At 37.1% G+C, this 18,670-nt stretch overlaps 1 protein-coding gene across 4 annotated transcripts in view; it reads left to right on the top strand.

Moving 5' to 3' along the window:
* The window catches only part of FRMD3 (FERM domain containing 3), a 148,892-nt gene that overhangs the window by 40,942 nt on the left and 89,280 nt on the right, over positions 1–18,670 (top strand). Inside the window, exon 1 of one of the 4 annotated variants that reach the window (XM_038170782.2) lies at positions 15,415–15,534. The exons of the other annotated variants lie outside the window; for them this stretch is intronic. The gene's annotated coding sequence lies outside the window, so the exon portion shown is untranslated. Of the gene's footprint in view, positions 1–15,414; positions 15,535–18,670 lie in introns of those variants that run through there. 4 annotated transcript variants of the gene reach the window in all.

The raw sequence follows: 18,670 nt of genomic DNA, 5'->3' as shown, positions 1-18,670 counted from the left end.
CAGGCTCACTCCTGCCTCTGCATAGTGGTCACTTCTGCTATAAAGCGATCTTTTAAAGTAGATGATGGTCCAAGTCAAATGTTAGTCCCCATTGTATGCTGGTGCAGTTTTTTGTTTACCTGGTGTTGTGTTGTATTTTTAATTTTCCTGGCACCTTTTTCATATCAAGAACCATTTTTTTTTCCTGTAGAAGTTATTTACAAGTGCCAAATCCTCAGCGAAAGAGATGGGGATCCGCTCTTGAGGTCAGAGCAAGGTCTAAGTGCTATAAGCTGTAAAGCATATGTTGTTCCACATTAGCTATTTGTGCAATGACACCCAGAGGAGAACTGAAGAAGAAACAATGATAGGTGGATCACTGAAATGTGTGAAGCCACAGGACAATTCCCATTATTCTACCATTAGAGGTAATGCATGGAAGGCATGGCTGCAGTAATGGCCAGAATGCTGTTTTGAAGTGGGAAAACACTTCATTCCCTCATTTATTGCATTAATCACACATGCAAAACCCATTTGCTTCTTTATGTATGAGATGAAAAGATGACCGTAAGTGCTGCTTTTTCTGATTCCATTTTTTTTATCTAAATGATTTATTTTTTAGCAACAATTGTTCAATAAAACTTTGGTGATATACTACATCTATTGAAGTGCTAACTGTGAAGAGCTTTTTCGCCTTTATTATTATTAATAATAATTAATTTATTATTATTATTTTTAAATAAAATCGATACCACATTCCTGTAGCCTGAGTTGATTTAGGATGTGCACTTTTTCATTTGAAGCGTCTTTGGAAGCATTAGGTATGCTAAAACATAATGAGGAAAGCCTGTCATTTCCTGGGAAGAGCATATAAAGACCATAAAGATCATACATAACAGAGATCAGTTTTGTTACTCAGTTTCTGAGGAAATTTCAGTGAAAACGTTAAGCCCTGCTACTTTTAAAATATTTAAGATTTTCGCAACTTATTGGTCAGCTTACTTTTGAACTAATGAACATAAAAACAGAGCTAATTAATTAGCTTTTTCATCCTCAGAAAGAAAACTTTAAACTTAATAATAATTAAAGAAATTAATACACAGATGTCTTTGCTTTATGTGAAGGGAGGACAAAGAGCTTAGGCCGTGACTTTCTGTTTCATTGCATAATTAATTCTTATATAGAAATCCATTTGCCTTGATGATGCCATTCCTCTTTTTCTGCTAGTGTGAGTTCATACCTTCCATTGAACAATGCTTTTCATGGAATCTCCCATGACTGTACCAATTGATAACTGGGGACAAACCTAGTCTCCCTGTCTTTCCTTTGCAAATATAGCGAGCTTTTCAAAGGCTTCTGTTGCAAGTAGGTTGAAGGAATCCAGCCATCCCAATGTAGTTCTCCTTCTTAGTAGTTCTCCTGTGTATTTCAGGATCCTATGAATGCTGCACCTTGAATCCTGCAGTGCAACAGTCCCTGTAGCCACTGGTAAAAAGCTGTGTGTATTTGCACTCTTTCAAGTCGATGCTTCTAGGCTATTCCTGAGTCTTATGAATGTTGCCAGTATTTCTGTTTTTCCCTGCTCTGCAGTGAGGACATGCAAGTAGACAGGGCAATCTGGAAGAAGAATGCACATACTGGGACCGCATGTTTTCCACTGCAAACCTGTGGCTGATTCTCCTTATGTTTTTTTTTGTTTGGTTTTTTTTTTTTTTTTTTTTTTTTTTTTTTTTTTTCCTGAGAATATGATATGCATTGGAACAAGCTCCCCAGGGAAGTGGTCATGGCACCAAGCCTGATGTCTTGTTGAAGAAACATTTGGACAATGCTGTCAGACATATGGATTGATTTTCGGATGGTTCTGTGTGGAGCCAGGAGTTGGATTTGATATTCCTTGTGGTTCCCTTCCAACTCAGGATATTCCACGATTCAGTGATTCTGTATATACCTGTGATATTACCATGGTACATGCATGTATTTCAGACCATCAGAAATCTGCATGATGTGTAGTGCTGCATTTTGCTACTTTAGTGCACTGAATACAGAAAAGGTTAAATCTGAGAGTAAAGAATGTAGGCAGGCATGTCAATGCAAAGGCAAACACAAGAAAGGATGACTCTTGCTCATGTTATGTATATCTTGAATTTTATTGAGACCAAACTAAAGGAGCTTAAGCACTGAAATCTTTATTACACTTTAGGAGTTGAGTGCAAGCTTCAGCTCCACAGCTCCATAAATTAGCATGAAGAGGTCCTTTTGTGATGTGCATATAACAGCTTGCATTGTAGGCTGTGACACTGACCTGAAACTGCAAAATGCTGCATAGTGTGTTTGCTTTTTTTTTTTTTTTTTTTTTTTCCTCCATCTTAGATGTGAACTTGTTCAGCCTCCATCCATAAAATGTGAAGTTAGGGGGGTCTTTGACCCTTTGCAGATTTGAGTTCTGAACTTTTAAAAATAAAACTAGTCAGATTTGCAGAGTTGGGGCTGTGATGCATAATAAATAACTTAAAAACACTATCTTTTCCGGGAAGTATCCCCTAAAAACAGCATTTGAACTAATTAAAAAACAAAACAAAACAAACAAACAAAAAGAACCCATATTGAACTGAATTATTTACTGAATTAGAATAGCTTAACAAACCTTCTGAAAATTCTTCTTATGCATGTGTTCTTGAAAGCATGGAAGAATTTGTCATGGTAGCCTAAAAGTTTGGGTTGCTGGCCTAGAACCACTGAAGTTTATTCTATGTTTATTATAAGTTGGTTATGGTAGCACTCACGGTTAAGTGCTTTAGGTGTGGGACATCCTAAAGTAAGTTAATATTGAATGTTTGAAGGTTATCCTTGCTCTTCCCGATTTTGGATGGTAAAGCTGGTGTAGAGCCAGCCTCAACAATGTCTGTCAAAACCAAGTTACGTCCACTGATGTATGCATGCTTAGGTGTCCTTGTAATCTTTCCCTTCTGATGGCTCCTATCAGATGGCTCTGCTTTGATGTACCCTGTACAACAGCATCCTGGCAGTAGAGTCATGTCCCTGCACTGGGCTGTAACCCAAATGGCTGGCTGGGGGATTAAAGTGTTGTCCATATTTCCTTTGTGTGATCTTCAGGATATATTGAACCATGACTAATGGTCAGAATAAGACCTTGAATTTGCTTTGATCTTCTCTGAGAAGAAGAAATATGTATGGACATTTACAGTTTGCATTTTTATTTCCTTTTTTGGTGTTTTGGAATGGTGTGGGGAGAAGATCTTAGACTTTTTTTTTAGCTTAGGACCCATGCATCAAGGAACTGGTGTACTTCCACAGTTACATTTCTGAGAGGAGACATGCTCTAACATTCAGTGCTGCTGCTCTTGACATTTATTTTTTTTAAATCAGAACAGTACAAATATGCAACTTAGATTTTTCCATCGGTATACTAGGCAACTTTGCAGTGTTTTTGACAGTAGATAAACTTCCTTGCACATCCCTAATACATCTCCTCTCTGGAAGAGTTTGGTTATATATTGTTCTTTACGTGACCAGGAGACAATCATTCCCATATTACAGTGAAAAGTTAATAAGAATTACTTCCATGATACTTTGCACTGGGACTGATTCATTGTTCAAGATAGTCTGGAACAAGACTGTCTTCTGAATGGAAATGTTGGTGTTAGCACAGAAGATGAAATGGATTGATGATTAAATTATCAAGTGTCATAATGTCACTAAGCACCCAGTATTTTTGTTGCTGTGTTTTAGGGTGTTCAGTGCTAGTAGAACATAACAGAGAAGGACATGGAAGTTTGTTGTGCCTTGCTATACAGAAACATGAGTCAGTGGATTACAGTTTTTATTTATTTATTTATTTATTTTTTCACATGAAGATTGATAGGAAAGAAAGTGGCAAAACAAAAACAGTCAAAATGTAATTCATAAAATCTATGCAATTTGTCACTAATTTTTTTTTATTACTGAGCACTAAACATTTTGAAAAGGAAAAACTACCTGATGTTTATCATAGATTATAAGAGTAGAGACAATTTATGCACTTGGTGTAGCTTTTAGACAGGAGATATTTTTCTGTATTGTCTTGGTTCTGCAGTTGAAAAGCAATGTTGATATTCTTAGCAAATCAGTTTTTCAGGAGTTTGTATTTTATTGTTTGAACCCATTAATCCATCTCAATAAAATTTGGCATGCTCATTCCCAATTCAGATATAATGCTGAAACGTATTTTTCATTTTTTTTTTTTTTTTAATTTAAAATTTTAAATCTCTGATGCAAACACCCTTTAAATTGTTTGCTTTTTCACAGTCTAGACATGAAAGTGTTACATAAGGAAAGAAGAATCTTTGTTCTTGACATGGATTAATATCTCTGTGTGCAGAAAAAAAACACCTGAATGAAGTCTAATTTATGTAGTCCTGACAGGATTCTGTTGAAGGCTGATTGTTCACTGATACTGTTTTGGTTGAACTAGTACATTTACTGCAAGTCATGCAACATATTTGCTATTCTTTTCCAGTACTTCCAGTAGCAAGTAAAGGGAAATCAACCCCAGAATTGCAAGGCTGGCTTACATATAAAAACAAATTGTATTTACACAGTGCAGTTTGCTTCCTTATTTACTTTCTGGTGTGTTGAGGAGGGTAGGTTTTCCTTAGCTTTAGGCTCATGTTTTGCTTGTTACTTTTTTTACAGTTTAACCAGTCTTGTCTAATTGTATGACAGCTGAAGCAACAATTCTAATGCCAAAATGGGAGCTGTCAACATCAGTCTGCTAGCATCAACCTTTACACTAGGTGATGTGCAACAGGAGACAAATGTTGCTGTGGAGAAAAGTAGGATGGTTGCTACTTTGTGCAGTTGAGAGGTTGAGGTTTGCTCCTGTTGTAGCTCTTGTTTTGGAGTATCAGTGATTTGTCTGTTGGTGATCAGAGAAAGAAACTGAAAACGATATGTGAGTTGTTAAGCTAATGTGTCTTTTTGATGTGCACTATGTAGTTATCTGATAATTTCACAAGCAGCAGAAGCTCTGTGTTGTAGCCTTCTGTTAATTTTGAAGCTTTCCAACAGAGACTATAGGTCAGAGTAGCAGGTGATGGTGGGTGAAGAAAACTGGGAAATGTTCTAATTTAAAACAGCAGAAGTCTAAAATGGCCAAATGGAACACAGTGGGTGGAATTTCCACTCACTGTAGTCAGAATCTGTTTTATAAGTTTATTCCCTTAGCAGAGGTTTTTTTTTTTTTTTTTTTTTTTTTTTTTTTTTTTTTTTGAGGTTGGAGAACTTGATGAATATGAAATTCAGCTCATGTTCCATGCACAGCTCTTAGGATTTCCCTTATTTCTGCTAGCAGAGAGGGGAGTAGGGGAGACACACATTTTCCCCCTTGATGTGGGGTAGATTAGATAGGTGCTGTGGCACAGTGAGAAGGGGACCACAGATATTGCACAACCAGGGCTGACATCTGCCTCTCTGCCTTCTGTTTCACTAATCTGTCATTAATTTTTTGGAAATGTGAGCTTGAGTGCAATGGCAAGTGTTGCTGCTTGAGGTCATGGCATATGTGCAGTCAACAGAAGCCAGTGCAGAGGAGCTTTTGGGGTATGGGAAATTCCTCAAAATGTACACAGAGGAAAACTACACTGAGAAAGGAGCTGAAAACTAACTGTATTCAGCAGAGCCATTCTCTTGTCAAACAATGGCTTTGCCCTGCATTTTTAAGAAACTTCAAGTCTGTAGCTCTTGCTTAAAATTAAGTATACAACAAATTAACTGCTTTCAGCATAAATTAGGCAGCAGAACTAATTATCATGTGGGATTCTCCTTGGATCTTTGTTGTCCTGTTCATAATTTTTGAGAAAAAAATTAAAGTCTAAACTTTATAACTGTTTAAAATACCAGAAACTGTTGTGATGGTGAAGTTTTGCATCATTTTAAAGGTTGATGCTGAAAAGCAGGGTAGATGTTGCTTGGTTGGTCTGGAAAAAGTTTCACCCATTATGGTGCTTCAAGTTGGCAGCTCAGTTTAGGGACCCAGTAAGATAAGGATGAGACTCTATTCAAAACCTCTTAGCAAAAGTTGTGCTTAAAACTTTGGAAAGGGTTCAGGTTCATGAGAAACTGGACATTATTAAATATGACAGCATATATTTTTTAAAATAACTGTTTTTGAATGCTGTCAAGTAGATCATGGTCTGTCATTAAAAATCATTTTGATGAAAGGATATTGTTCTAGGTAGCTCTTTTATTTTAGTACTTTTATTTTAATAAAAATGGTTGTAGGCAATTATGGTACTCTTTGATGCTGTTCAGTTGAATTGAAGCATGATTTGTCCAAGTTTTTTTTTTTTTTTTTTTTTAAAACTTATAATACAGTAGAATAAACCAGAATTTCAATCTCTCTCTCTCTCTCTCTCTCTCTCTCTCTTTTTTTTTTTTTTTTAAGCTGTAAACTACAACTGACTGCTTCAGCTGAAGACATGCTATAGAAAAATGTAATTATTGAGCCTGACAAAAGATAAAGCTGGCTAGTATAGGACATAAAATGGATAAAATTGTGTTTACTGAATTTTACAGACAGCCCAATGATCTAATTGCCTTCTCTAATTTTAGAATCCTTTAATCTTTTTCACTGACATCTTTTATATATTTATATAAAAAGGTGTGTCTGTGCATGCATGCATAGACACAGATGCATAAAAAGTATGGTGTATATCTGTGTGAGAGGTGTCAAAGATGCATTATGAGCCAGGCAAGGAAGTGCATTTTATCACCGCAATACCTGATGACATTCAGCCTTTTTGATCCATGAGGTATTACTATTCTAGGATCTTAAAATTAACATTTCAAGACTATCATCTGTTGTAGTCCAAGACAACTACAGATGAGTCTGTGTGGCAGTGACTCAGTGGGGTCACTATATAAACAGGTAGTCAGTCATATGTAGAAATAAATATCAACAGATAATTACTGGAACATCTTTCAGCCACATGGTGAAGCTATGCCCTTCCCTTCACTTATTTCTGATGGCTGTGCACTGCTAACATCTTATGCCTGCTTTCGTGCCATGCCTGTAGCTCATTGCAAATCTTGGAGCTTGGTAGATTAAATCCATTTAGTTTTGGTTTTCCACTTCCTATCAAGAGAAAGTTGAGTGAAGACAAAACTGCAGAGCACTCTGGCCACTGGGAGTCCTGATGTGCTCTTCTCACCCATGTGGGCAGGGGCTGGACACCATCTGCTGTGTGCCAAAGAGGACAATGGGCAGGACTGGAAAGGTTGGAGAAGACTGGGTGCTGGAGACAGGGCAGCCTGAGAAAAGCATCTGGGCAATACTGACAGACATGGTTAAATGTTGGTTTAGGTACTCCTGTGTGGAGCCCAGAATTACACTTGATGACCCTTGTGGCTCCCTTCCAGTCTGGGATGCTCTGTGAGAGGGAGTGTTGGTGCTCAGGCTTGATCTCCTAGTGATAGGGGACCCTCTGCCTTGTCCAGAATATGTGGTCTGGGAGTTCAGCATCTGGAATACTGTTGTGCTTAACTGTAGTGCTTTTTCAGCTGATTTGGGAATCCAGTCCTTTCTCTCAGGCTGAGCATGTGACCGTGGATGAGTTTGGGTTACTGACAGAAATGTCCATGCTGTTGGAGTCTTCCCATGCCTCTCTGTCCGCCTTCTGCTCATGTGTGTACGTAGGGCCCACGACCAAGTGTTGTTGCTGCATCCCAGAAGAAGCGTGCAAAGTTACTGAAAGACTTGTTTACTCTTTTGCCAATTCCTGTGCTGGGCTGTTTCTTGTTTTCTTTCCTGAAAGTCCTTTTTTTTCCTTTGCTGTGTTAGGTAGAAGGAGAAATCCAAAATGTTGCTTTGTGCTGTAAGACGAAACTACCTTTCTATCTTTGGTGTCATCTGCGGTTTTACGCATCTTCTTCAATCTCAAAAGAGAAAATCATTATAAAATTACTGCATGATGAGGTTTTACAGTCAGTTTTGGCGCAGCAGGTATGAAGCTGTCAGAGCTCTGCTTGTTATAATCTGCATATCAACATTGTGATGGCTTTTTTTTTATATATATATTTCTCTCTCTCTTTTTTTTTTTTTCTCTCTCTCTTTTTTTTTTTTTTCTTTCTCATAAGCCCATATCAGCTGTACCTGATCTGGGTGATGACCAGTTTCACCCAAAAGGGAGTTCAGAAGGGAAAACGTAGCTGTAATTTCTTCCCAAATTACAGGATGTTCAGTGCAGTTCTTTTAAAATTTTTAGGGGAGAAAAAGAAGCATTTTGTACCTGGGGATGATATTCAAAACTGTTCACCAGGTTACTCTGTTTTCTTCCTGACTTCTGCTGTGGCTCTGCTTTAACACTGAATGTGACAGGAATGACTAGAAAGAGAAGCCTTTCTAGTGCAACAGGTGTCCTAGGAATAGATGTACAATATATTTACGGATGTTACTGTTTTTTGTTAAAATTTTTTGACTGGCCTTCTCCCTATGCCACTTTTTTTGGTGCTTAAGTATCTCTAAAACAAGTACCCATTTATGAGCTTTGACCTTCTTGAAGAGATTTTCTTGGGAGAACTATGCACTGCTTCACTGTCTCACTGCCTATAGAAAATAGTTTTCACTATGCGTCTTTCTTATCCAACAATTGAAAGAATACAGGTTTTCCTGTTCAGTAACTTCCTCTGTTTTTTTTTTTGTTTTTTTTTTTTTTTTTTTTTTTCTGATTTTAATGAGTTATCTTCTACATGTGTTCAGCTGTAATAGGGAAGAGGGACAATTAAGGGAAACCAGTTAGTGTTTATAAGGATCTTTTGCATATATGCCATAACTGAATGTTTTTTAAAATGCTTCTGTTAAATGTCATCTGCTGCGGAGCACGTCAAACAACTCTGTGTTAGTTTTGTTTAGACATATATTCTGAGTTTTGGTGTAGAACTAAACTGTTGTAAGACAGCAAAATGTATTGTGAATTGCCATCCACAGTGTTTTTGTGAGATCACGACTTGTACTGGGAAAAGCTAGCTGTGCTATGAGATGTCATTTTGTAAGTAATTCAGGGCTTTGCTTTCCTTTTTCTAGGTGTAAGAAATGTTTGCAGTATCATATGATTTATTTCAGATAAATCAAGAGTAACTACTACTGAGAACCAATCAAGTATCAAGAGTTCCTGATTCAGTCAAAAAACATGCATTTTAATAGTGTATATGTACTAGGTATCAAAGATGTAGAAAATAGAGCAATTACCGTAACAGCAAAAAGAAAGGTCAGTTTGTGTTTCATCTTTCCATTACTCTGCTGACTTAGTGGAAACAGGGAGTCTGGGCAAAGGACAAAAAATGAAGACAAATCTGACTGAGTAAGGGAGAAGAGTGAAATCTAGTAAGAGAAACAATTCATTTGCTATGGGATCTGTAAAATGTATTGCTTTATTATCTTCTTTCTGCAGCTGCAGTTAATGGAACAATCCTTTGCTTGGATTTCTGCCACCTATTATTTAAAATGTTTGTATTGTATCTTTTGTAGTGATATTTAAAATAAATGAAGAAGTAAGTTCTGTTTTAAATCTGGTTTATATCTAATTGTTTTTCAAAGAATCACAAAATATTTACCATAACTCTAATATCATGGGTGATGATTAGAAATGGAAGGGGGATTTGTTCTGACTGTGCTATCAAATAGAGGTATTATTTTAGGTAGTGCTAATGAGGCAGTTTGTGTGGCTTTCAAGGACTGAATGACCTCCATAAAAAGAGAAAGAAAGAGAAAAATCAATCCGACTCCCCCTACTACAAAAAAAAAAATAATAAAAAATTGCGAGCTGAGAACATTTTTCTTGGCACAGAGACAGAAGCTTATATTGCACAGAGAATGAATTCCTCCTCTGATGCCAATAGCTGACTTTTGTTAAACACATTGGGGTGCACTGGTATAGGCACTTTGTCCAAGGAACGCTTCTGGAATACCTCTATTCTCCATAGTTTTTAATCTAACATAAATTTGCTTTTCTTAAAACTGGATGTATAATCTTGCAAATTTCATGTTTGTTTTCCTTCTCAACAGGACTTTAACATCTGGCAATTACAAGGATGCAGGGGACAGGAGGGGGAAGTATTGATGAAAAAGTTCATTTTTTGTTATTATTTCTTAGAGGAAAATAAGTTCATATATGTGTGTGTGTCTATAAAGCACTAGTTAAGCAGTTTGGAGATACATACATACATACATACATGGTGGTAAAAAATTTCTTTCTTTCAGTTCACTCCATGCCTAAAGAGTATAACCAGATATATAGCAAGTGGGAAATGACTCAGTGTGCTCCTTAAAGTTATGAAATTTCTGCAGTCAAAACACATGGGAAAAGTGAGAAAGTATAGTGTAATACTGATAAAGACCAAACAGTTTTCTTGTAAAAGGAGTTATTTGCCTTGGATAGGTGAGCCAGATAAGTATTTGAAAGATGAAGTGTGTTGATGAATATTAAATTACTAAGAGGTGGGAGGGACTTTTGTGTCCCCACCCTCTTCCAATCTATAATAATCTTTTTGGATATCCTCTGAAGGTATTGTGATGGGTATCCTCTGAAGCATTATGATATGATTATATGGTATGACTATCAGACAGTTCAAGCGCATGGCATGGTGAGACTTCTTCAGTTACCCAAAAGTTTTCACCTAGGCCTTTATCACATTAGATTAGTGCATGCACTGTACTTTCAGCTGGTTCACTGGGAGCTGTTGAGTTCATCAGCGTGGCTGAGGGTCTTGCCTGTCAGGAGACATTATCTCTGATTTGCAGCACTTAGAGAGATTCAGCGTGCTTCTCAGTTGATATTCCCAGACCACTGCCTACACTTGTAATTCTGGAGTAATCCACATAATGGTGGCTTGGACTCCCATAATATCTAGTTATATATTCTGTTTTTTCTGTAAGTTCTTAGCCTCACACATCACTCTGATAGCCTTTCAAATGGGCATTAATTCAGCACTTTTCCTGTCTCTCTCCAGGGATTATCTTCCATGATCTTCCATTTCTTTCTCCTTCCTTTCCACCCTGTGCATGCACAAGCAGTGTTGTAATTCCCCAAGGAGAGTGACATAGGGCATAACCCCAGCTTTGGAGAGATGCCTGGAGGTGCCATTACCAGGGGCTTCAGTTGCCCTGTGGCAACAGCAGCCACATAGTTCTGTTTATCTGTTTATCCAGCTTGCCCTTCTCTGTTGCAGTCCTGCTTTTCTGTTTAGTGTGGAAACAGCAGTGTGGCTGCTCCTGTGTGACCCTCACCATGGCTTGGGTTCAGCATGTTCAGCTGAGCTCTGAAAAACAGCAGGGTGTTCTTGTCCCTCACCAGCTTAAATATTTTCACCCACTGAAAAGATTGCCTGGGGTCCAGATAAGTGTTTCTGCCTGGGGTCCAGCGAAGTGTTTCTGACCATCAACCTGTACCTGGCGAAATCAAGAATCTTTTGTCTAAAACCTGATTAGGCTTTTAGGTTTCTTTGTAGGTAGGGGCTGAGACCTCCTTCTTGGGGTCTGTCATTTGGTTTGCTGGATGGGGTGCGATGGTGCGGCTAGCTGCATCTACCAAGTTGGTTTTGATTTTCAGGATACAAGAAAAAAGGCAGTGTTAGCTTTGTCAAACAATACTGGGAATTGTGTAAAATGATCGGAAGTTTTGTTGACAGAAGCACTCAGTTCCTTTTAAGAAATCAATAGTGCCTCAGTTGGCATCACGAATCCTGCACTAATGGAAGCTGTTACCAAAAGTGAGCAGTTAATGCTGCAAGCCTTCTGTGAGGCCATCACTTCAGGGACATAAAACCTAAATGGCCAAGTATTACCCATGTGCAGAGGGACAGGAAACAATGATGAGTGCTCTCTCTAAATGAGTACTGCATTTGTGGTTTCTTTAGTGCCTGACTGGTGGCAACTTTAGAGAACTGTAGTATGTTAACTATAAATACTTCTTTTTATCATTTATAATACGGTCGTGGTCCAGAGTAATTTACTTGCAAAATAGCAGTAAGGTCAAGAGCTGATTGCGTGAAAGCACGTTCCCTCTCTTGTTATCTGTTTTCACTCCTGCCATCCAGATTTTACTATATAGTAGAATACAATTTCCGTTTTACATATGATTTTGTACTTATGGTAGTTTCCTTTGCATGGACTGGCATAGTGGAATTTTTCTATGGTGTTATTGTTTCTTTTTCTCTTTCATCCTTTATTATTTGACCAGTATCATCCTACAATACCCTCTAATTCAACAGAGGGCAAAATACACTGTTGTGTGGATGAAAAATACATAACCTCAAATAATGTCCTTCATTTCCCAGCTGAGATAGCATGCAAGAGGAGCCGTCTTCTACAAATTTGTTTATGACCTCGCTACAGGAGATACCTGTGGGTAAATTTTCAGTGCTGCGTGCATTTGGCTATGCAGTTTCATTTAAGATTAATAGAGCTTCCACAGCTGCACTCACACATACAGCCTTGTCATTGCTCTCTACATTTTCCTTCACAGCATAGACACTTTTCTCCTTTTTTCCTTGCTTTCTCCCTTATCCTTAAGTTGTGTTTGGCTATTTGTTGCCTAAATGAAAGAGTGGGAAGATAGACAGATTTAATTTAGTTCTATTAATTAATTTATAGCACTTGGGGCTAAACTGATAATTAATTAAGAGCTCAGAAATTTGACTTTAAAGACTGCTATCTTTGTAAAAATGATATTCTTCAAAACTCATTTCAGCTTAGGAAATGAGTTTGAAAAGTGGAGAAGTACCCTTTATGAGTGAAAAATTGTCATGTTACCTCTGTTAATTTCTGGCATTTCTGCTAACATAAGTCCACTGGACATTTTGCAGAGTGTAGGTGTACGATTTTGTTGTTTTGTGTATGTGCTTCCTCCTTCCCACCCTCCAAATAGCTCCTGAAATTTATCTCTTGAAATATTGCACTTTGGAGTAAACTCACTATAGTTTCTCTTAAGTTCATATCTTCTGTTATCACTGGGGAGAAATACAACTTTACTACAGAAATCTGGGAAAGGCAAAGCCTGCAGTTCAAATGCTTTTGCAGCTTAACTTTTTTTCACTTTTTTTTTTTTTCTTTTTTTTCTCTCTCTCTCTCTCTTTTTTTTTCTTTTTTTTTTTTTTCTTATTTTCTTATTAACAGCAAAAAAACATAAAAGTTCATTTAGAAAAACAAATTCTAGTTTGCAGGCTTGTTTAAGACTTACTTCCTGGGTGAACAGCATATATCATGGAACCAGAGGTAGAAGAAAGCAGCTGAAGTCAGAGCCTTAGGCTAAGTGCTCCTGTATGCTTATGCAAATTGTAAATTGCTCAGCTTCTCATATGGGATGAATGCCTTTTTACAGTGTAACTGTGGTAATGGTGGTTTGCCTCTAACTTGAGGTGTTCTTGTGGGCAAAGGTTATCGCTGGTGACTGCTGAATTCTCTATGAAATACAACTCTGATACTTTCGCTTGTTTATTCACATCCCTCCCTTCCTTTTCTCCCAAGAAGCCTTTCTTGCTTCAAAGTGGGGTAAAATGAGATGAAAATTCAACTTTACTTCCTGCTTTACTTCCTGTAGTTTTGAGTGAATTGGTGCTGTTGCATCAGTGTGCATTTCTACAGCATGTGTGCCTGTGAAGGCCTCTGCTGAAGCCATGCTGTGAAAGCATAGCAACTAAGCACATATTCTGGTCACAGTGGGGGGGCTTTTCAGGACTGAGATGCACTTATCTACTCACTTCCTGAAGATGCAAGTACAGTCTTCCTGTAGTGAGTCTTGGTACCATAAGGTACATTTCTGTTTTGTGCACTAAACACGGTAATGTTTAGTTGTCACTCTCCTCCTTAGAGGAGGATTTTCCAGTACATCCCTCAGATCCTCACATGTCCTGAGCATGTCTCATCATGGAGCTTCATGTGGCTGACATTTATAATGGGGTGGTATAAGGACTGGATTTCCAACAGTGTAATAGACTGCCACTTTTTCCCTTCAGTTAAAGAAAACTAATGAAAGCTTTGCTATTGCTGGCATGTTTTTTTATTTATCCTTATTTTTGATATATTTTTTTTTTATTATTATTTCTCCTGGATAAGACAAGTGATTCAGTTCATTGGAAAGACCTGGGATGTACGGAAGTAAAACCTTTTTACAAAAGCTAATTCCATAAAGTTTTGTAGTTAAATGAGTAAACTTATGCATAAGAAAACGTATTTACAGACAGACTTAAGAAAAAAATTCATCCTCACCCACATTCTAGTTTTAGGAAATGTTTATACAAATTAAGGTTGGGTAATTGAATAAACAGAATGAAATATATCATTTGCAAGAGCTAAGTAATACAGGGTAGTATATGGAAAAGCACATTTGTAATTAAATAAATGCCAACTGCTTTATTGCAGTGTTTTTTTTTTAAATCTTTTTTTATTAGTACTAACATTTCACCCCTCCCCCCATTTCAGGTTTGTAGAAATACAATTATTTCCTCACCGTAAAGAAAAGAAAATTCTATTATGTATCCTTTGCTTCTAAAATGAAATCTGCCAATTCCAAATCAGGTTTTGATAAGAAAAATTCCTTTCTCCTCCCCAACTTTAATTAAAAAAATAAATACAGCTGGCCTTTATTACAGTTGACAAAACTTTCCAGTTAAACATGTATAATAGATCTCCATTGTATTTGCAAGTACTTTAAAATATTGGAGGATACCAATTATGAGAAGGCAGAAAATCCTTTTGAAGGGTTATAGCATTTTACTTCAGCAATGAATCGTGAGTACTTTTAATCTTTATATTTCAAAGGGATTATGCGATGTCCAGTTCTTGCTAAATGTCTGCAGTGGTGTGCTCCTGTTGCTGTCTCAAAAGGTAGAGCAGTAAGGGCTAAGGTTACCAGTGCTTCTTCCATCTCGTGAGTAGCTGCAGTTACGTGTTGTCCCAGTGACTCCATAAACCAAAAAAAGCTGTGACAAGTTTGCTCTGGTTCTGGGGGTTGTCAGTGTTAGGGTTGGCCATTACCATCTTGGAGCTGAGCCTGTTCCACCTTGCTGCCTTCAGCTGTTGCAGGTTTGGGATCTTCTCTTGATCTTCTTTTGTTGCTGCTGTTTGGGCAGGACTTAAAAAATCAGTTCGAGTGCTTCACAGAATTCAGGCACACCAAGGTACCTGCCATCTTCATGCTCTTGTCACTCCCTGTTCAGGTCCCAAGATGTTGATTTTAAGCCAGGCCTGGTACACTGGTTAGGTAGCATGAGACCCAGTCCACTAGTGCTGCTGGGTGAATTTATCACTGTGCCACTGGAGACAAAAACAAGCATAGTGACAGCTGCCCCAAAACTGAAATTAATGGGGAATTGCACCCAGGTGTCATTGTACAGCTGCATTTCATTTCTGTGTAGGACAAGAGGCCTCAGTACCAAGTCACAGAACAATTATGAGTGAAACGGCAGGAGTGTGCCTGCTGGGAGTTAAGGTGTTTCTCTCACAAAAAACAGAGCAGTATTTTTCTGTGTCCAAATAGGAATCAGAAATAAAAGAGGTGGCAGGTGAGGAAGCAGCTTAGCTGTGTAAATTTCTGTTGCTTTTTGTCAGGTGTTATGTTGTACTAGTTCAGTTTTCAATGGGTAAAGTTGCTTTTTGAGTTATGTTTTTACCTTCTGGGAACTTATTTTTTCAATCTATTTTTCTGGGCTGGTTAGGTTTCATTCAGTGGTGGTGTTATGGTTGTTCTTGAATTTAAGTATTTAGGATTTTTAGGTCCACAGAACTTAGAAATAGAGAACTTTGAAATACGTCACACACTAAAGAAAATGAACATCAGAAAATCAGACGTTATTCCTGTCTTACCTGAGAGCCTGAAATTTTCAATATTTAAATGGAATTGATTTAAATTATGGCTTTAAATAAATTGGTTTAATTACAGCTTTATTTTTTGGGGGGTAGATTTACATTAGTCTAGCAAACCCTCTGGTATGTGAGCAGCTTTACATAGAGTTAGTTGCTATTCACAAAAGGAAAGACACTTGTAGGATGGGGTTTGAATCCCCCCTGCACAAATAAATGCTATGCTTAGAACTATGTGCTGCTGCTTAGTGATGTCAGTGTCTTCCTGACTGATAATAAGTGCAGCTGGCAGGGCTTCACTGGTTAGGTAACAGAAGTTTAATCTGCTCATGACGCTTCCTTGTGACAACATGCAGATAAACAGACCCAGAACTTCACAGTGAAACAAATGCAAACAGAGAAGTCATTCCACTGAATGTAAGATTTCAAACTTTTATAAATGGTGTTCCTCTTACTTTCAGAATTGTGAAACAAGAACAAATATTTTGTGGTCTCATTTTACATCATCAGAGAAGGCTTGAATTGGCAGAACCAGATACACTCTCCTCTGATTTTTTAATGTGCACAAAGAAACTAGGAATTAAAACAAACAAACAATAAAACAATAACAACAAAACTCAAAAGCAAGCCCAAGTTTGGAATATTACTCTTGTGTTAGACTAAACGTGCCCATGAACCACTGAGACCTTTGGACTATTTTCTGCATAATAAAGGAGTTACCAAGGAACTGGGTTACTCAGTCATGTATTTGTAGAGTTGCTGAAATGGAAACAGTAATAATAGTATCTGGCAGTGAGTATGAAACATCTCTGCAGCGTCTTCCTCAGTTCCTAGAGCTGAGGAGTAAAAGGCAGGCAGGATTGTCTTGTGAGTCCATTCATCAATGGAGGACTGTATTTGACTATGTTCTGTTGGAGTGGAGAATGTCCCTGGTTTAAATTTCTGCCAGATCTGCAAGTTTAATTTAATACATACTCGTTCCTATAGAAAATAAAACATTTGATCCAACTTAAAATCCAGATTTTAGCAGTTATCTGCAATCCCTGTTCAGGGATTCTGTCATTTATATTGTATTATATCTCTTGCATGTGTATAGGGGTTTGTTGTGGCATTTTAGTGGTATTAAGGTCAGATACCCAAATGCAGCCTGAGGAAGAAAGTATCTGTCTTGTTTGTGCCTACTTATCTAAATAGAAAAAAGATAGCTATTCAAATTATTTATAGGAATCTCCTAAACCTTATTTCCTGTGCATGTGTGAAAAGGATACGTTATAGGACCTGAAGGCTTTTTGAAAAAAACACTTTTCATAGAGTATGGGTCAGAGAAATCCGAGAGAATGTATATCTCGTTTGAGATGACTGGATTTCAGTTAACAGACCTAGAGAAAAGTGTCTTAATTAAGTTCTTATTCTGTTATGGAAATCAATGCACTGATTGCAATCTATAATATTTTGGCTCTTTTGCTTCTATGTTTTGGTGATGGTTGTTTCTGCCTGGGTTGTTTTTCTCTACTTGAGAATATTTGATATTTTCTGGGTGAGATATGGTATAATTATCAGCCTCAAAGCTTTTAGAAGTCTGACTTGATTTTTATTCTCAGATTCCTGTGGTCTGTTGCTGACATTTTTCAGTGGTATTTCAAATAATAGCTTTTTTATGATGTCATTTTTGTCTTGTTCTGACAAAGTTCTGAGATGCAGCAAAAAAATATTTTTGGAAGCAAACTGCTTTATTGGTATAACACTTAAAAAAAAAAAAAAAAAAAAAGAAGAAGATCATGTAATTGGAAAGCTATATAGCAACTGTGTGAAGTTTCAGGCAATATTTTATATTCATTATTCTGTGACCCAAATCCATTCTTGTGCTCTGTTGTGGATGACTGGCAGTTCCTAATTTAATTTATCCATATTCTTTCACAAATTAGGATAAGCTTTGGATTTAATGTATTCTTTTGTACTATACTATGTAATAAGTATATCAAAGAGCACAGGAGACAGCAAAGATTATCAGATGCTAAAGCTCAGGAGAATTTGGAGCATTGTTAGAGACATCTAGAAAATGTTTATGTATGCTGTTTGCAGTAAACAAAATGAACAACCATTGCCAACTCTTGACACACAGTTTTGAATTCAGACTTGAGGTCCTCTGTGCCACACCGAGTATTTGTTTTTTGTGTGTGAAATATGATCAGAATTTTTTCAAATGCCAGCTATTTTGAAAACATAATAGTGGAGTAATTAAAACAGTATTTCTAATGAAAGCACATTATGTACATATCTATTTAACAACTTTTGTCAATTTAGAATCTTTTCTTAAATCTGGTAATGAAAGGTGGATCTGGAAGCCTGACTGAATAGTGCTATTAACTGAAGTGTATATTAACACAGGGTGGACATATTAACTAGTCCCTTTTATTTATTTCTGGAAGGTTTAAGGATTTGTAGAGCATGAATTTAGCTTGGAGGCTTTTGTTTGCTCTTTTTTGTTCGGTTGATTTCTATCATCTACCTTTCAAGCAAGAAAATTAGGGCAGCAATTCATTTAAGAAAGGGAGCTTTGTTATTGGACTGAAAAACACAGTATGTGTCCTAGCCTTTTATCAGATTCCTCAAGAACTTAAATGTTTTTTTATGATTATTTATGTGGATGAAGCCAAGGACTTGTTAAATGAATGGATTGGAATGTGAACCTATAGAGTTGAGTAGATTTATTGACTATTCTTCCAGTAATGCCCTTTACTACTGTCAGATGAATATCTGATTAGTCCATTTTCCACATTTACAGTGTTCTAAAAATTGAATTTATTTTATATGCTGTCAATAAAATCTATTTTCATG

The sequence above is a fragment of the Anas platyrhynchos genome, chromosome Z (assembly GCF_047663525.1).
Source record: "Anas platyrhynchos isolate ZD024472 breed Pekin duck chromosome Z, IASCAAS_PekinDuck_T2T, whole genome shotgun sequence".
NCBI lineage: Eukaryota > Metazoa > Chordata > Aves > Anseriformes > Anatidae > Anas > Anas platyrhynchos.
Note: the sequence above shows the minus strand (reverse complement) of the source record. Positions and strands in the feature narration are given on the sequence as shown.